The following is a 16,406-nucleotide window of genomic DNA, read 5'->3' on the forward strand; positions in this document are numbered from 1 at the left end:
TACTTGCTGTGTACTGGTTAGACTGTTGTTTATTAAACCGTATGGTTCCGTGAGACTCCGTTTCTCCAGAGAGAAGGGTGTGGTGTCATAGTCAGAGTTAACTAACCTAAAACTGAACTTATACTGGGAAAGTCATAACAGCACCCAGCCCTGCTGCTTCCTATTTCCTAGTGTAGGCACGCAAGCAGCCATGTGGGCAGTTGAATCAGGGAACTGATTCATCTGGAAGGTAATTCAGCAAACACACATACACAAAATCCAAAAATTGTCTTCATTTTCACCTGGTTCAGGTCGCTGGTCCATCCACTGTAAGCACTGGCCTTGGCTGAGGGAGTAGAAAGGGTAGTTGGCCAGAGAGGAGAAAGAATATGCTTCTTGGGAAAAACCTACCTTGGATCAGCCAGCACCAATCATGCATCTGCAACTTAGATGGGATATTTAAAGTGAACTGCTGGCAAGAGGTAGGTGGATATTGATAAAGTAGCTCAAGAGAGAACTTCTTCATAGAAGTGAGATGTGCTCAGAAGAGAAAGACTCTTGTCTCTTGACAGCCACCTCAGTTCTGGTAATGGCTCATTCCTGACAGACAGACTGGACATGAAATCCTGTAACTCTTCACCGCTAGCAACATAGGCACTGTATTACTGAATTTAACCATAGATTAATCAGTGTTTATCTAGCCGACTTAATAAAAAGTAAAGAAAGGCAGTGCTATTTCCAATGTAGAAAGCCCTGTTTGTCTTATGCTGTTGCTTATTTTGCATAGAAAAGGATAATCACTGACTAGATCCTTCAGATAAATAAGACTTCTAAGGCAGCCTATTCAGACAGAAAACTTACTTAGGTTATCTTGACACAATTTGTGGTTGCAAACTCAATAAACTGCACAAATAAGCACTGAAAATAATAACTTTTATTCTCAAATGTTTTCAAATCCAGGGAGAAAAGCTGCTCCCAAGATGGGTATGGTGGCTGGCAAAAGGGCAGCTTTTCGCAAGCAAGATACCTGCCAGAAAATATCTTACAGTCTTCAGGCACTGAGTGTGGTTTATTGGAGTTCATGCATAATTTCATTGGAAAAAACAGTGATTAAAAAAATTTGTTACTGACACCAGAGATGCTTCTTTTTCTATTTTGTGTTCTACGGAATGACTAGAAGACGTAGAAAGCTGAGAGTGCAAGAAAGACACAGCAAGCCTTAATTTTTGTCTTGGTTAATTGAATCTTTATATGATTAAGCTTCTTCTGGTATCACTTACTTAGAAATATTTTTAAGTAATTTCTCAATTTAGAATGCTTTGTACTTAAAGTAAATCATGTAAGAATAATTATTTTGCTACTCTTTATTTCCCTAGAGGTAACCACTCAGTAGTTTTTCCTGTACAGTCAAATCCATGCTTAGAGAAGATGTACAAGACAAGAGACACTCTTGCATTCTTGTCATATCCTTGGGATGGATGTGTCACAACAACACACGTTATAACAGCCTTACGCATGGTTATCAGGCAGCAACCTGGTATCTGAGCAAGATCCAAATTGTCCGTCCCAGCCTCAGAAGGAAAGAAATCTTGGGGGCCAAACATCTTCATTTTTATTTTTAATATATGACCGTGTACATAATACAAAATTCTGCACTGGGAGTGGAGTGAGGCTTTTAACTGTTTAAGAAAGAGCTGCTTCTTCTCATTTGCATTAGTAATACCTTTTGGCAGTCTCCCACAGAGGATACCTGAAAATGAGCATGAAGAAAGCAAACAGTATTAATCCCTCAGAGAACCTGTGGTGGAGATCATTAAATGAAGTTAATGCAAAGGTAGCCATTATTTTAAGACTTCTATTGAAATTTCCATTAGAGATAGCAAGATTGAAGGTTACATGCAATTTAAGCCTTCATGTACTGCTTACCAAAAGCATTTCTGCATTGTTTTTCATGTTTTTTTTTTCATTCTGTGCAGTTTGAATGGATGACTATGAATCCTCAGTCTGCTCTTTTCATTACACGCTCAGTAACTTTCTGAGGCCTTGACTGCTCCTATGCAAGCTTAACTACATAAAGAATTGTGTGACAAAATACTGGACTATTGAAAGAATTATTTATGCTTTAGAATGATCTTGTTGTGGGCTAATACTCTAACTTGCACTACGTATTATAAAAATTGCTTCTAGATTGACATGGATATGAATACCTAATCTGATCATTTAAATATTGCTACTTTTGATTAGTGGGCCAAATTTAAAGGAGAGTCCAAGTTGGCAGAACTTGCACCTTCTGATTCTGCAATACAAGCTACATGAATGCAAACTTCTAATTTTGACTTGTTATGGTTCCCTACAATTCATATTTCATGATATTGTTCTCCTAAATTTGGCCTTTTTAGTTTAAATATATCCAGAAAGATGTACTCTGAAACCTCCTCATAAAATTCAATTGGGTGTTTACTGTACTAGATAATTTTATCAGACTAATTTCTTTGTCTAAAAACAAATGATATTTCTTTTACCTACATGTGAGGAAAGAAAACACAAAAAATACTGAATTAATTATTGTGTAAGTTCATACACTTATTGTTTATAAAAGGACCTGAATTTATTTCTTCCTCTCCAGCCAGTGTTGTCCTAATTAATCTTTGTATTTTAGGTACTTTTTACTAGATCTAGAATTACAAAAAGATCTTTATCTGTTGTTCAGCTTTACCTAGCGGTAAACAGAATTTGTGCCCATAAATCACACAACCGTATGTTCCAACAACTTTACATATATGCAAAAGTTTCCTTGACTTCAATCACAGTTAAACCTATTATTATTTGTGTACTATCTTGCAGGAGAGGAAATGGGCTTGGGAGCTCTCCTGGATGGGAATTTTACAGTTCTAGAAATATCAGTGTTTACTCATCACTCTGGAATTTACATAACTTTACCCAAAATTAAAGTTGATAAATGGACATATGCAAATGTCACTTCCATTGTGTCTTCTTTTTGTGGTTCGGGATCAGAATTTTGGTCATCATGAATTCCTCACACCCTATTCTGAAACAAAACAAAACTGTAGTGAGTTGTTAGGTCAGTAGTGATGTAATGAACTTTCCCTGTCCCATACAAGCATTTTATCCGGTTAAAATACGATTATACATTGTTGCTTACTCTTGTTTGAAGATGTAAGCGCCTCTCATCCCCATTCTTTCTCTCTCTGGTCAGAAATGCCCACAAAGATGTCCACAGGAAAGTGCTATGAAAATAGATATGTTTCCATGAAGTACTTTTTTTCCTTTAATGAGATAGTATATATGGCTAAAATGCTTTGATTAACTTGGAATTTAACTAATTAAAATGGAAGAGTTTTGTTTTTTCATTTTCTCACTGCTGTTTTGCAAATCTCAGTCATGATTCTAATTTTAATATAGCTAGAAGCACAAAGGAATAATTTTTGAATACAGTGGTTTAGTTTCTCCCTTTGAAATATCATCTATTTGAGTTAACAAATGTTGTTCTAATGTCTTTCTATAAATGGAGTTGAGGTCTCTGAGGACAATGTATTGTGTGCTGATCTCAGTTTATGCAGTAATCCTACTCCTGATACATGGAATACAGAATTCCTGATACATGAAATAGAATTCCATATGCATACAATTGGAAAAAAACAACATCGTTAGAGTGGCAAAAATCCAGCATTTGAAAATTAAGACATAAATGACAGAATAAAGACTACTACGAAATAGTTACTTTCATGCTTTGTATCTGCATTATGATAGTTGTTATACAAACTTGACTTGCTTTTCGCACCCAGGAAGCCTATTTTGGTCAGAGTACACAGTAAGTAATGCCTCTTGATGATCAACTATTCAATGTTTTGTTTCATATTCATTTTTCAGTGGGTGGCCTGTTTTCATGTCAGAGATCAGTCAATCTGAGGTCTTGCGGGTGTTCCCTTTACAAGTGGAGACCGGTGATGGGATCAAACATTTTGTTAATACAATTGCTTTCATTTAGAAAGAATGACAGTCATGAATTTGTATTTTGCTGAACTCAGTAGGAGTTAAACAAGAAACATTTTCTTTGCTTACATTTTCAAGAGACTTTAATTCTTCTGTCCTTACAACTGAAGGTCTTTTATGGAGAAATCTCTTCTGACCAACTTAGTAGCTGACTCGTTTAAAACATGATTGTATTTATCCTCTTTCATATTCAGAGTGAACTACAAACATAATTTCCTTTGCATGATACTGATGCATTTCCTTAAATTATTAACTTAATTTCAATAAGCCACTATTTTAACAACCAGGAAAAAAAAGAAAAAAAAAAAGATATTCTGAACTCTTGTAGGGAGACCAAATCAGTAGTTTTCTCTGGTTTTTGTTTTATTTATTTATTTGTGCTTTGGGTTTTGTTTTGTTTTGTTTGCTTGTTTTTGGTGAGGGTTTATTTTGCGGGTTTTTGTTGTTGTCATGTTCATAAAAGTGGAATGTGAATAATACACAAGAATGAATATGGCTAATTTAACCTTATATTTGCCTTAAAAATAGGGAACATTCCACATCTGGCAAGTCTTATTTTACTAAGGCATATCACATAGCAGAGGCAGAGACATAATCCTATGAAACTCACCAGCCTTAGCAACCTTAAACACATAACTGTGTTTTCTGTCTGCACTCTGTGATCTCGTGTAATTCCTTCCAGCTTCAGCAGCAAATGAGAGTAGGACCCTTGGTTCAGCTATGTCTTTTATTTACAGCTTAAAATCAAGTGTCATTTAACAAGTCCATGCGTGAAGGGACCAGGAAAAGGATTCATGGATGCTATTTTGTAACAATGCTCTTGTAGAAAAGAGGTTTCGTTGTGTAACCTCCTGTGCAAGAAATAAAACAAAAAACAAATGGAGAGAACAAGTATTCAGTTCTACACCAACCCCTGTGTAGTTCATGAACAAGGTTATATTTGTTTACTGCTAATTCAGTTACTGAGAGTTTATTATCCTCTGTGTCCGCAGGTTCATCAGGGACAATGCCTGTGCCTTTCAAAGCACTTCAATGCCTGCAGAGGTTTGGGAACTTCAGGGATCTGCTCTCAGTATCTGTGCCCAGCTTGACCTTTCGAAAGGCAAATGGGATCCTGGGCTCCATCAGGAGAGGGGTGGCCAGCAGGGACAGGGAGGTGATTGTCCCTCTCTACTCGGCTCTTGTGAGGCCCCATCTGGAGTACTGTGTCCAGGTGTGGAGCCCTCAGTACAAGAAAGACAGAGAGATTTTGGAAAGGGTCCAGAGGAGGGCGACTAAGATAATCAGGGGGCTGGAGCACTGAGTCAGTCACTACTACCTACACATTTTCAGCTATTTTCTGCACATAAAGAAAATGTGTACCACTGTGTGAAGCCATCATTAAAAAACTTGGATACTAGATGTGCGCATCTGCCTCAAAGATATCTTTGTGACTTCTGCATTGGCAAAAATATCTTCTCACTTTCAAGATCATCTGGCTTATCAAAGTTCTGCACTTACATTTCTATTTACAGCATTGTGTTCAGCTGAATACTTAAGAGATCCAAATAGGCCAAACTCCTGAACCTGTAAAATGACTGTAATTCTTGTCTGTCATGTCAGGTAAATCTGTACAGTGCTAAATGCCTACATGGTGGTTTTTTGATGATCAGGATTCATTGCATTAGTCAGTTCATTGTTCGTTCCCTACCATTTCTGTGTACTTTATTTATATTAGCTCAAGTGAATTATTGCACAAGTATTTGGTATTTTGGTAATACTGACACCTGTCGTATTTGCTAAAAGCTTAAAAATTTACAAGGATAGAAAACATAAAGAGAGTTGAACCATTTGCTGTAGAATCTTCAAAAGACTTTTTTTCCTTTTCAGCCTGATTATGAAGTATCACGTGGTACCCAGCAGGTTGTAAGGCCACTCTTAAGATTTTCTTAAGGACTACAAACATTTTTTCCTTTCTCTCTGCTTAAACTCAGGAAGATCTGATGACCTTCTCAGAAGTATTTAGGAAGCAGCCAAGCATAGCAAGCCAAGGTCCTCACTGATCAGATTACTTTCTTCTCATATACACGTGCAGCAGTGGCTGCAATCTCTCAAACATTTGGTGACCTTAGGCTCAGTTATTTCTATTTTTCCTAATATTGCCACACTAATAAATCTCTGGCAGTGCTGAGAGGCATTACAAATGCTTTCTTGGCTTCTTTATTACTCTGTACAACACATAGGAAATTAGGAAAATTGAGAATGTAATTTCCACTATATGTGAGATTTTCTATTTATGGAAATTAAAACTGGCAATGGAAAGTTGGATTTTCTGACCTAATAGATGACACTGATTTTCCATGACAAGTAAGCTACTAATGCTACTAATTTCAACATCTAAGTTGAAAGAAATTGCATGTTCTAATATACTGTAGTGTATGAATTCACACAAGTGTGGTATCTTCTCCTTGTTTATGTAATTCTCCCATTTTACTGAACTTTCTTCCTTTTAGCACACAGAATATTTGCTCTTAAAATACAAAACTATAGCAGAATTGCACAGATTATGAAATAAGTGGGTATGAGTGAATATCTTGGGAAAGCATAAGAAATACCTGAATGAACTGGGGACAATGGATAGTTTCATTTTAAAATGATAAATTTTCAACAAGAATGAGAGAAGAGGTACTGATAATAAAGCAGCATTTTTAAGTATACTGTATGTATCTCTCAGCAATTAAAAATCCAAATATTATCAGCTTTTTCATACTTCCACAATACAGAATTGTTACTAATGAGAGAACTATAAAGTCAGAGACAGCAATCAGGCTGGTAATTTGAGGTTTTCAGGTTCTGATTCAGTACCATCCATCCAGCAAAAAATCTGAGCACAGAGGAGTCATCAAGGAAACTCAAAAAGCTTGAGTTGCTAAGCGGTTCATTGATGTGAAGGCTTTGAAGTATCTATGTAATATAAGCAAAGGAATAGTTGCAATGAATTTGTACAATTAATGACTTGGTTCTTAACTAATGACCTAAGCTCCTTGTTGTTCCTTGTTCCTTATTTACAAAGAAAACTGCAGGTCAAAATTTGGTTTTCTGTAAATAGACACAAGTGCCTTCAAATGTGTGGGAGGTATGTCAAGTTCTTTAAGGGCTAAATTAATGTCTAAATATACACATAGTTAGGTAACATAATTCTCATAAGGAACAAAATATTGAGAGTAGAAAGAAAGTCTTCATACTAAAAACTACAATCTAAAGAATGACAAGACATATGCAGCGAAATGACACCATAAGGACAGTAAAATAAATATACCCAAATATTAATGAAACAGAAATATTAGAGTATTAAAACCCAAGGTGAAAACAGTGAATTTTTGTTCAGACCTTAAGGCTAAACCCAGCCTTGGATAAATCCAGAATTGACTATTCCAACTCATTCTTTTTTTCTGTAAATGGACAAACCCATCACTTCATACTTTGAAAAGACACAAAGCTCAGGACCTTGGCTTCATCACCATTTACAACTCTCAGTCAAACCATTAAAAGAAATTGACAGATACATGCATTCAATATGACAATACTTTAAGAATAGTACAGGCAGAACAAAAGAGCCCTTCACTAAAATTTCCTGTAACAAACTCTCATGTTGTTGAAAATACTGTCACTCATCACAATCAGGAAAGACTTTAAATTGAAAGGTCAAATAAAATCCTTATCATTCTAGTGTAAGATTCCTCCGAGGCACAGAAGGGAGTTTGCAGCAGCCCTGTTACACCTTTAGCTCTTTCAGTTTGTGTATGCAAGCAAAGACTGAACTTCAGCTTGGTGCCCTGTTTGCTTAAGAGAGGTGTTTTACAGAAATTTCAAAAGGGTCTGCTCAATGCTTTGGAAAAAAAAAAAAAACCAACAAAAAAACCATAACAACTATATAGTGAATCTGTTGTTTATAGGCAAACCAAGATAGGACCTGGATAGCCCTTTCCAGAGTGCTGGATATAATACTATTTTGCCTAAAGCATAGTATAATCAGTTTGGTCTCATCTTGCAGGAGCTCTCTGCACTTTATCATATGTTAAGTGCTCTACCTCTACAAATGGTAAATGAAAGAAAAGTACATGCTGGTAGGAGACTTAACACGTATGGAGATCTTTATTTGGGAGGGTTTATCTGTTTATGCTTTGTTACAACTTTGTGAGAAGGCTATTTGCACTGCAGTGCAGGATCAGGCCCTGACATGGAGGTTGGGGTGGCCTTTTGCTGCTACTGGGAGGCAGACTGTTGGATCCTCTGTTACATGACTCTAAGAATGCTGAGGCTAATTTAAGGGTACCAGGCTCTTGCAATCTATAGTGTGAAAAATTCCGTGTAATAAATGCGTTGAGTGAAGAGCTGCACAACAGTTGTCCTGTGTCAATGAACGTCATCTCTCTCTGTGGTGGCTTATGGGGCTGCCACAAACCAGTGTTAGGTATTGCATATTTTTGTAATGATGAGGACTCTGTAGATAGTTTTTTGAACAGGTTTCCTGTGAAGGATCACAAGCCAGTCTTCCTTATCATAAAATTATCCTCTATCAGTCTGTGTAAAGCCTGCTTTGCAGGGAGATTTTCGTATGTTTTGGAAGATTTAATATTGTCCTTAAGCCACTAACACAGCATATTGCCTTCTGGTACGGACTGTTACTGTGTTAGTTCTCTGTATTCATAGAAATAAGCTACAGTGGGGCTGTTGTCCTGCCTTTCTGGGATGCATATCACTGCGCCAATCTTGTCCTTTCGCTGACGGTATCTGGCCTGCTCTGACGTCTAGGACACTGCAGTTTTGTTTCCATTTCTCTGACTATATGCTTTGTAATGCCATTTCCTACCAGCATGCCCTTCCCATTCTAGCAGACAGGAATTTGGCTTCAGAATCTCTTTGTTGTGTTGAAAGCAAATTTTTACAGAATATGTCCTCATGTATCAAAAGAGATGCAGGTCTTCTGACCTGTAAATGCAGGTCTTCACAGCTGTTTTGCACAGGTTGATCTGCAATTTGAGCTAGCAATATCTGGCCAATAAAACTCTCCAGAAAGCTTACTCCTGCTCTCATCCATCTTCATAGACAAATAGCAGGGTTAAAAAAGTACATGTTTTGGATTATAATACCTGAGCAAGCAGGTGAACATGAGATTTTATGACAGCATTAGCAATGTGTGAAGTGTAAAACACCATTGTACATTTCTCAAATTACCTGGTTGGCTCTTTTAATTAAAAAAAGGAAAAAAGGAAAAAAATCCAAATGCCTCTTTTTATTAAATTGCAGTGTACAAATAACGTAAATTTTTGAATATTACCGTCCACAAGTGACAAACCTCTGGTTTTAGCCATGAGATATTTCCTTTTGATCAATTACCACTCATCAACATTAAAAAATATACTCAATGTAACTCTGTACAGTGTTGCTTTTTCCTAATCCCACTGCTGTAGAATGATGTAAGATATTCCAAAATGTTAAGGAACTTTGTAATGTAATAATCATTTCTATTCTTAACTGATGTGCCTCCTCTTTTTTAAAGTGCTCAATGTTTTACTCCTCTGCCTGTATGTACTTTGCTACATATACAGACATTTCACCTACATATTAGTGAGCTGCTAGCCATGATTCTTATTAATAACAGACATCCATTTATCCCTACTGAGAGAAATACTTTAATGTGTTTGGAGATGGCATGGTTAATATGGGATCTATTTGTACACCTCATTCTGTTTGTATTTTTTTTTAGGTTCAGTTAGAGAAATCAATCTGATAATATCACATCTTTTCTCTTCTGTTTGCACATATGAGATGATGAAAATAGAACAAAAAACATTTAAACAAATCTAAGCTACTGTTGGAGTTTCTTTTGATCTGTGTATCAGTCCTCATTTTAAGTACATTACCCACTATTTCCATTTCTTTTCTATAACAAGACAGAAACAGCTTAACTTAAATCAACAGTCCCTCCTTAAATAAACAGCAAAATTGACTGTAACATCAGTGGTCAGAAACACACAACTACAGCTGAGCTCCATCTTCCAAAGCCAAATGTATCCCTGCTCAATGAGAAGATAATTCATTCTCTCCATCTCAAATCTTCAAATGCATATCCTTAACCCACATTTCTTTCAACTCTTACCCAAGTTGGCACTCACAGAACATATTCATTTTAATCTTCTTTTTTTTCCCTATCAACTGTGCAGCTGATGTATGGACTGCTGCAGGATCTTATTTAAGCACGTAATCACACAAATGGTTCGCAACTGAAAACACACTGATTTTCATAATGCTACCATCATTAAACGTGATCTATTAATTTTTATGCTGCTACCTCTTAGATTTGCTTATCTTGAATCTCCCATTTCAGATGCTTTAGATTTATTAACAAGTGGGAACATTCTTGCATACTGCACTCTCTCTTCCAGAGCGTTTTAGAAGCCATGTTACAGATCGCACAAATGCAAAAAAATAGAAATAAAATTTAATAAAAAACATCAAATGAAAAGATAACAACAAAAGCGGGAAGAAGAGCAAATGGTTTAATGGCTTTTCCATTCTGCCTCTTTTTTTCTTCAACAGAGCAAGTATATTTTCCCCAAGTTTCTTCATTTCTTTTACTCAGTCACCTTTCTCCAAATTCATAATGCCTTTCTTATTCTTGTTGCTAGTTTCTCACGTGATTTATCTCTTGTGATTTTTAGGCTGGGAATAGGGAATAGTATTTCCATCTTTTGGAAGTGCTGTGTGTTTAGTAGGAACAGAAACATGGTCAGCACAGAAACAAACCTGATCTTTCATATGAGATAATTAGCAATTTACCGATCACTAGCTGAAGGCCACTTAGCTGTTACCTTCAAAGTTAGTTTGTTGTTTATTCCAACGTCATCATCAGGGGGACCAAACAGGCAAAACATCTTTCTAAAGCTCACAGCCTCCACAAATTATACCAAACATCTATTTTAATAGATAATTGGAACATCTAAGGGTTTCTGTTTTGTTTTTATAATGGGATGTACTTTAATTTGAATATCTGCAAAAAAACAACAACAAAACAAAACAAAATTAACAAACCTTTTGAAGCTTTAAAAGCTAACACTATTCCTATTCAACTAGGAGACTTTATTATTCACTGTCTCCCTCTCAAACTTTTAAATACTCATACACATCTATTACAATGCCAGAAGTTTATTGGCTTGGTATGGAATAAGCTTTTAGCCTCAGAGCTACAGACCGCCTCTGTTCTCCGCACAGCATCTGGCAACATTCTCCTGATAAATCTTCCTCTTCTATCTTGTTGTCAGAAGGCACGCAATTTGCAGCGACGAAGAACATATGGCATGATTTGTGTTGATAATTCTGTGTTTGAAAAGTTCTGACAGCAGGCTTAGACGACACTGTTCCTTGTGTCTCACTGGAAATGAAGTACCAATGATAAATAAAGATTTCTAGTTTTACTGGAAAGCTGAGTAGGATTTCCATGAAATAAGGACATGGAATTTGGAATCAGTTTTAAAAAGCAAAAAACAAAAGGACTATTTCTGTTTAGGTAACAGTTCCAGGTCCGGATTAAGGCAATTCCACATGTTGATATTGAGGTTATGGGAAGACCTGCCCATGCAACATTATCCAGGTTATTTATTCTTTCAAATTAGTTACAGATAAAATGCAACCTCAGACAAACTAAGCTGATGAAGAAGACATAAATAATTGAAAAAATTCTAACCTGATGATTCTAGTTTTATTTGGAAATATGCCATGACCTTCGTTTCTAAGATTGCATACCTTTTTGGTTTCCAGCATCACAGAGGTAAATCTAACACCTAAAGACTGTGAAGGCTATTTCTGATTCATCCTATTAGCAGTCCCTGGGTGGGCTTTCCTTGTTTTTGTTTGGCAGGAACTTTGCAATACATATCACAGTTGTGCTCAAAACGAGGAAAACAGCTTTTCTTGCTTTCATTTACGGATCTTGCATTCCTTTTTTCAAGCTTGGGCTGCTAGATGATCTCCCTATATTGTGTGTATATCATTCCTTCTAATATTTTAGACATATTAATGGTAATCTAACTTATGGTGTTGTATTTGCTATCCATTAAATTTGTCTCTGCAATGGCTGTCACTGCTGGTTCATCAGCAAAACTGTGGCAAAATTGTGCCAGCCCCATTTAATATCTTTATTGAAGATCTGGATGAAGGGATTGAGTGCACCTAAGATGAGAGGAAGTGTTGATCTGCCTGAGAGTAGAAAGGCTCTATAAAAAGAACTGGATAAGATAGGTCAATGGGCTAAGGCCAATTGTGTGAGCTTTACGTGACCAAGTGCTGGGTCTTGCATACTGGTCAAAACAAACCCATGTTAGAAGCTTGGGGAATGATGGCTGGAAAACTGCACAGGGAAAAGGATCTGGGGGTGCTAGTTGACAGCTGGCTGAACGTGAGCCAGCAGTGCGCCCAGGTGGACAAGAAGACCAATGGCATTCTGGCTTGTATCTCAAACAGTGTAGTCAGCAGGAGCAGAGTGGTGACTGTCCCTCTGTACGTGAGCACATCTTGAATACTGCATTCAGTTTTGGGCCACTCACTACAAGAAAGACATTGAGGCCCTGGAGCATGTCCAGAGTAAGACAATGAAGCTGGTGAAGGATCTGGAGAACAAGCCTTATGGGGAGCAGCTGAGGGAACTGGGATTGCACAGTCTGGAGAAGAGGAGGCTCAGGGGAGACCATGTTTGTCTCAACAACTACATGAAAGGAGGCTGTGGTGAGGTGAGGGTTGGCCTCTTCTCCAAGATAACAGCAATAGGATGAGAGATGGCCTTAAGTTGTTCTAGGGGATGTTCAGGGTAGATATTAGGAAAAATTTCATATCTGAAACAGTGGTTATACATTGGAATAGACTGCCCAGGGAATTGGTTGAGTCAGCACCCCTGGAGGTGTTCAAGAAACGTGAAGATGTGGCACTGAGAAATGTGGTTAGTAGACATGGTGGTGATGGATTGATGGTTGGACTAGATTACCTTAATGGTCTTTTCCAATCTTGATGATTCTATGATTCTGTAAAACAAAAATCCCTCTAACTAACCACTTTTTCAAAATTTTATACTCATAATAAAATTCGACCTTAAGCTACCACTACATTAAGCAGAAGAAGAAAAACAGAGTCAAATTCTGCCGGTTTTGTAGTCCACTTGGGGAGTGCAGCTAGGGTAAGGGCCCCATGGCACAGAGGGACATGCTGTGCCAAGACCACGTGTATCTGGATATCCATTTACCTCCAGAGCTTCCAACCCAATCCTCCAGAACAAAACAGCAGATGCATTCAAACTGTTCTAAATACCATCAAGAAAGTATTTGGCAAAAGAAGATTACTGACAGTTGAGAAGAACACATTCATCCTCTCCAACATGATGGCTGCCAGCAAGGGCACTGAGGCTCAGCTGAAAAAAGTTATTGTAGTCACTTTGGAAATTAAAATCACAGTGTCAACAATACTGTTAGTTGCTACTTCAATCAGTTCTTCTTGGCAGTACTACTGGGACAGATGAATATATCTCAAGGGGGATATTTGTGGTAGAAGATGAAGTACAAGAGATCCCTGTCCAGATCCAGAAAAGTCTTAAAGACAGATACGTCCTACATGCAACTGGACTAGCCAAATCCTGCAGCCCTTGAGGAAATACAAACCTTTAAAATTTGTCGTCCCATTCCTTATGAAAATGCTCGGATGTCTGGTGGATGGTACATTTAGTTTAGCAAAAAGTCTGGAACTGACTCCAGTTACAAACATAATATACTGATATTTACACATCTCAAATCAATTAGGAGAAGGCAAAAATGCAACTCAGTGAAAAGAATTCTTTTAGGGATGCCACATTAGACATGAATCATTTCCCACGGTTTAGCAAAATATATTACTGGACAGCAACCACCCCCTCAGAAAGTAGGAAACCTGCCAGGTGGCAATGACTTAAACATTTTAATGAAGTTTCCAGCTCAGCTCTATTTTCAGATCTGTGAGGTGCCACATGTCTTCCAAAAGCTACTGTTTTCTAGTCTTTAACTTTTAATAGTTCAGTTCCTGCACACCAGAAACAAGAGATACTTCTATTCTCGGAAGGACATCATGGAAAAATGCCAAGTGGTATCTGCAGTATCAAACAAGTGGAAGAAGAGATTAGCACAGGATGATTCACACCATTCATATGATCATCCATTAGCCAGTTCCCATTCTTCAGCTGTCTGTACCCTCTCCCATCCCCTCTCCACGCCTCCAGTCTTTCTTGGCCACTTGTTCTTCACTCCCATGGTTTTCTTTTCCCCACCCTCCCTTTGATTTAATCCCTCATTCTCTATGCCTCTGTACTCAGCTTCACACACTGCATGAATCCAGACCTTCCATGCATGAACCTGGAATGAAATGCTTATAACAAAGAGTCAGACTTGCTTGTGCTTTTTGCTGAAAAAGTTTAGTTTGTCCCTGCAGTGAGTTTTTTCCCACAATAATTGAATGTTTGCTTTGCATGGAGGAAAGAAAGAGGCTGCTTGCTTATGAAGATTGGGAAAGAAGAACTCCACTGAACCCTCCCATTCCCCCAGCACATAACAACTCGCTGAGAACACAAGGCTGTTGATTAGGGTTTTCAGTCTGGCAAACAATAAATCACAGAGCCAGCATAATGGGCAGACACATCACAGTTAAGGAACATGCCTGCAGAGTGTGAATCTGGTGCACAGCGTGCTCACTGTTCAAGCGCTTACCTCCTTAATGCTGCGGGCAAAGTTCACGGAGCAAAAATGCCAGCAATAGGGTGATGGCTGCCCAGGTGACAAGGCAGTCAGCTCAACTCCAACATCTGCTCTCTGAAGAGAAATTTTTTATTTATTTAGTGTCATGTTGATTGGCTTTCACTGATGCTGTCTCCCATGAAATGCAAGTCTCTGATGTCTTTCCACTGGCCATGCTGCTGTCTGCGTCAGGGGAGGCTGCAAGGGGCAGGGAATGGGGAAGAAGATGAGCATGCTCAGTCCTCCGATATGCCTTCTTTGTCATTATAGCCATTTCGAGTTACTTCCCATTGCTGTTGGTGGCCCCTCCCCAGTGTTCTCCTTCCCAGCTTCTCCCAGCTTCCTCTGTCTGTCCTGCTGCTCCCAGTGGCAAGTCTCAGACACTGTCTGGAGCAACAGCAGCTCGTGGGAATCAGTCTCTGTTCCAGTATCACAGGAACAGCCTCTGGGGCAGGTTCTCTTCCCATGCTGACCTTATTATGGCTTCTGTACTGCTCATTGGTAGCCAAGAGACCAGCAGCATCCTGCCTTACCAGAGTGAGGGCTGCAATCAGAGCCAGGCTCTCTCTGGATATTCCCTCTGGCCAAAGAAATTACTAATTCTTTTCTTCATAGGGGCACAGATTCATGTGGAAGGTGGAGTAACTCACAGATCAGTGGTTAAGTTAGCCTTCAAAAAAGACAGGAGATATGGAAAGGGAGCCATTAATGCTCCCAGGCAAAGTAGTGGGCCAAGGATTGCGACTCTGGGGCATTTCTGTTAAAAGAAGGTAATGGTACCACAGCAACTACAACACGACTTAAGTGGAATTAGCAGCCGCCATGGTTGTCCCATTGGTGTACGAGAGGGAGACTTCCTGGAACAGACCACCAAAGAGAGTTTGACAGGAAAAAATCTGTTTCTGGTGAGGTACAGAGTAGTTTGCATGAAATAGAAAACAATATGGAACCCTCAGAGATATAACAATGCCTTGCCTGTATCCTATCCCAGTCTTATAAAAGAGCACAGAGCCTTCTTCCATGCCATAAGGACCTCCTGCTGTTGTACAGGCCCTACCTGAAGCTCACAGTTGCAGGTACGGCTGTTCAGCTTATGCACTGGGGTTGTGTCCTATCTTGTAATTGTTTTTCTCCCATATGAGATAGCCTCTACAGCATCAACTTTCCTCTCTCTGTATGCTTTCTCCTGCAGCTGCCTCCAGCCTAACAGACTGTTATGTATCTATGTGACATGGGCCTACCTTGCAACTCCGCTTCTGGAAAGAGTTGCAGAACTGCTTAACACTCTTGGACATTCTTTGAAGTATATGGCATTCAGCAACACACATGAGCTGCAAACATTCTTGGTTTTGTCCCTTAAATCATTAATGAATTAAAAATTAGCAATACCAACAATGGCAATTACATGTCTGTAATTGCCATTGAATGGCACTGAATGCCATATGTAGCATTCAGTTATTGGCAGAGGGGGTTGTACATGTCAGTGAGAAATTTAGCACCATGATGTAAATATCTACTTAATATATTAGTACACAGTTTATTCTACAACATGAAGCCAAGCCTATAATTAGCTTGGGTTTCACATTTGTAGCTCACCTGGACAAAGATGAGGTTGGTCCTGAATAA

At 38.4% G+C, this 16,406-nt stretch overlaps 1 long non-coding RNA gene across 2 annotated transcripts; it reads right to left on the reverse strand.

The window, feature by feature from the left end:
- Positions 1-895: 895 nt before the first annotated feature.
- Positions 896-15,007, reverse strand: LOC122180767. 2 transcript variants are annotated; one of them, XR_006179223.1, is made up of 4 exons: positions 14,754-15,007; positions 3,143-3,227; positions 2,920-3,028; positions 896-1,729 (listed from the first exon to the last, which is right to left on the reverse strand). It is a non-coding gene; the product is annotated as an uncharacterized LOC122180767 (long non-coding RNA). The 2 variants fall into 2 exon arrangements; XR_006179222.1 differs by lacking the exon at positions 3,143-3,227.
- Between the last annotated feature and the right edge of the window lie 1,399 nt (positions 15,008-16,406).

Source organism: Lagopus leucura, unplaced genomic scaffold, assembly GCF_019238085.1.
Source record: "Lagopus leucura isolate 7727_CA_CO unplaced genomic scaffold, USGS_WTPT01 Super-Scaffold_100008, whole genome shotgun sequence".
In the NCBI taxonomy this organism is placed as follows: Eukaryota; Metazoa; Chordata; class Aves; order Galliformes; family Phasianidae; genus Lagopus; species Lagopus leucura.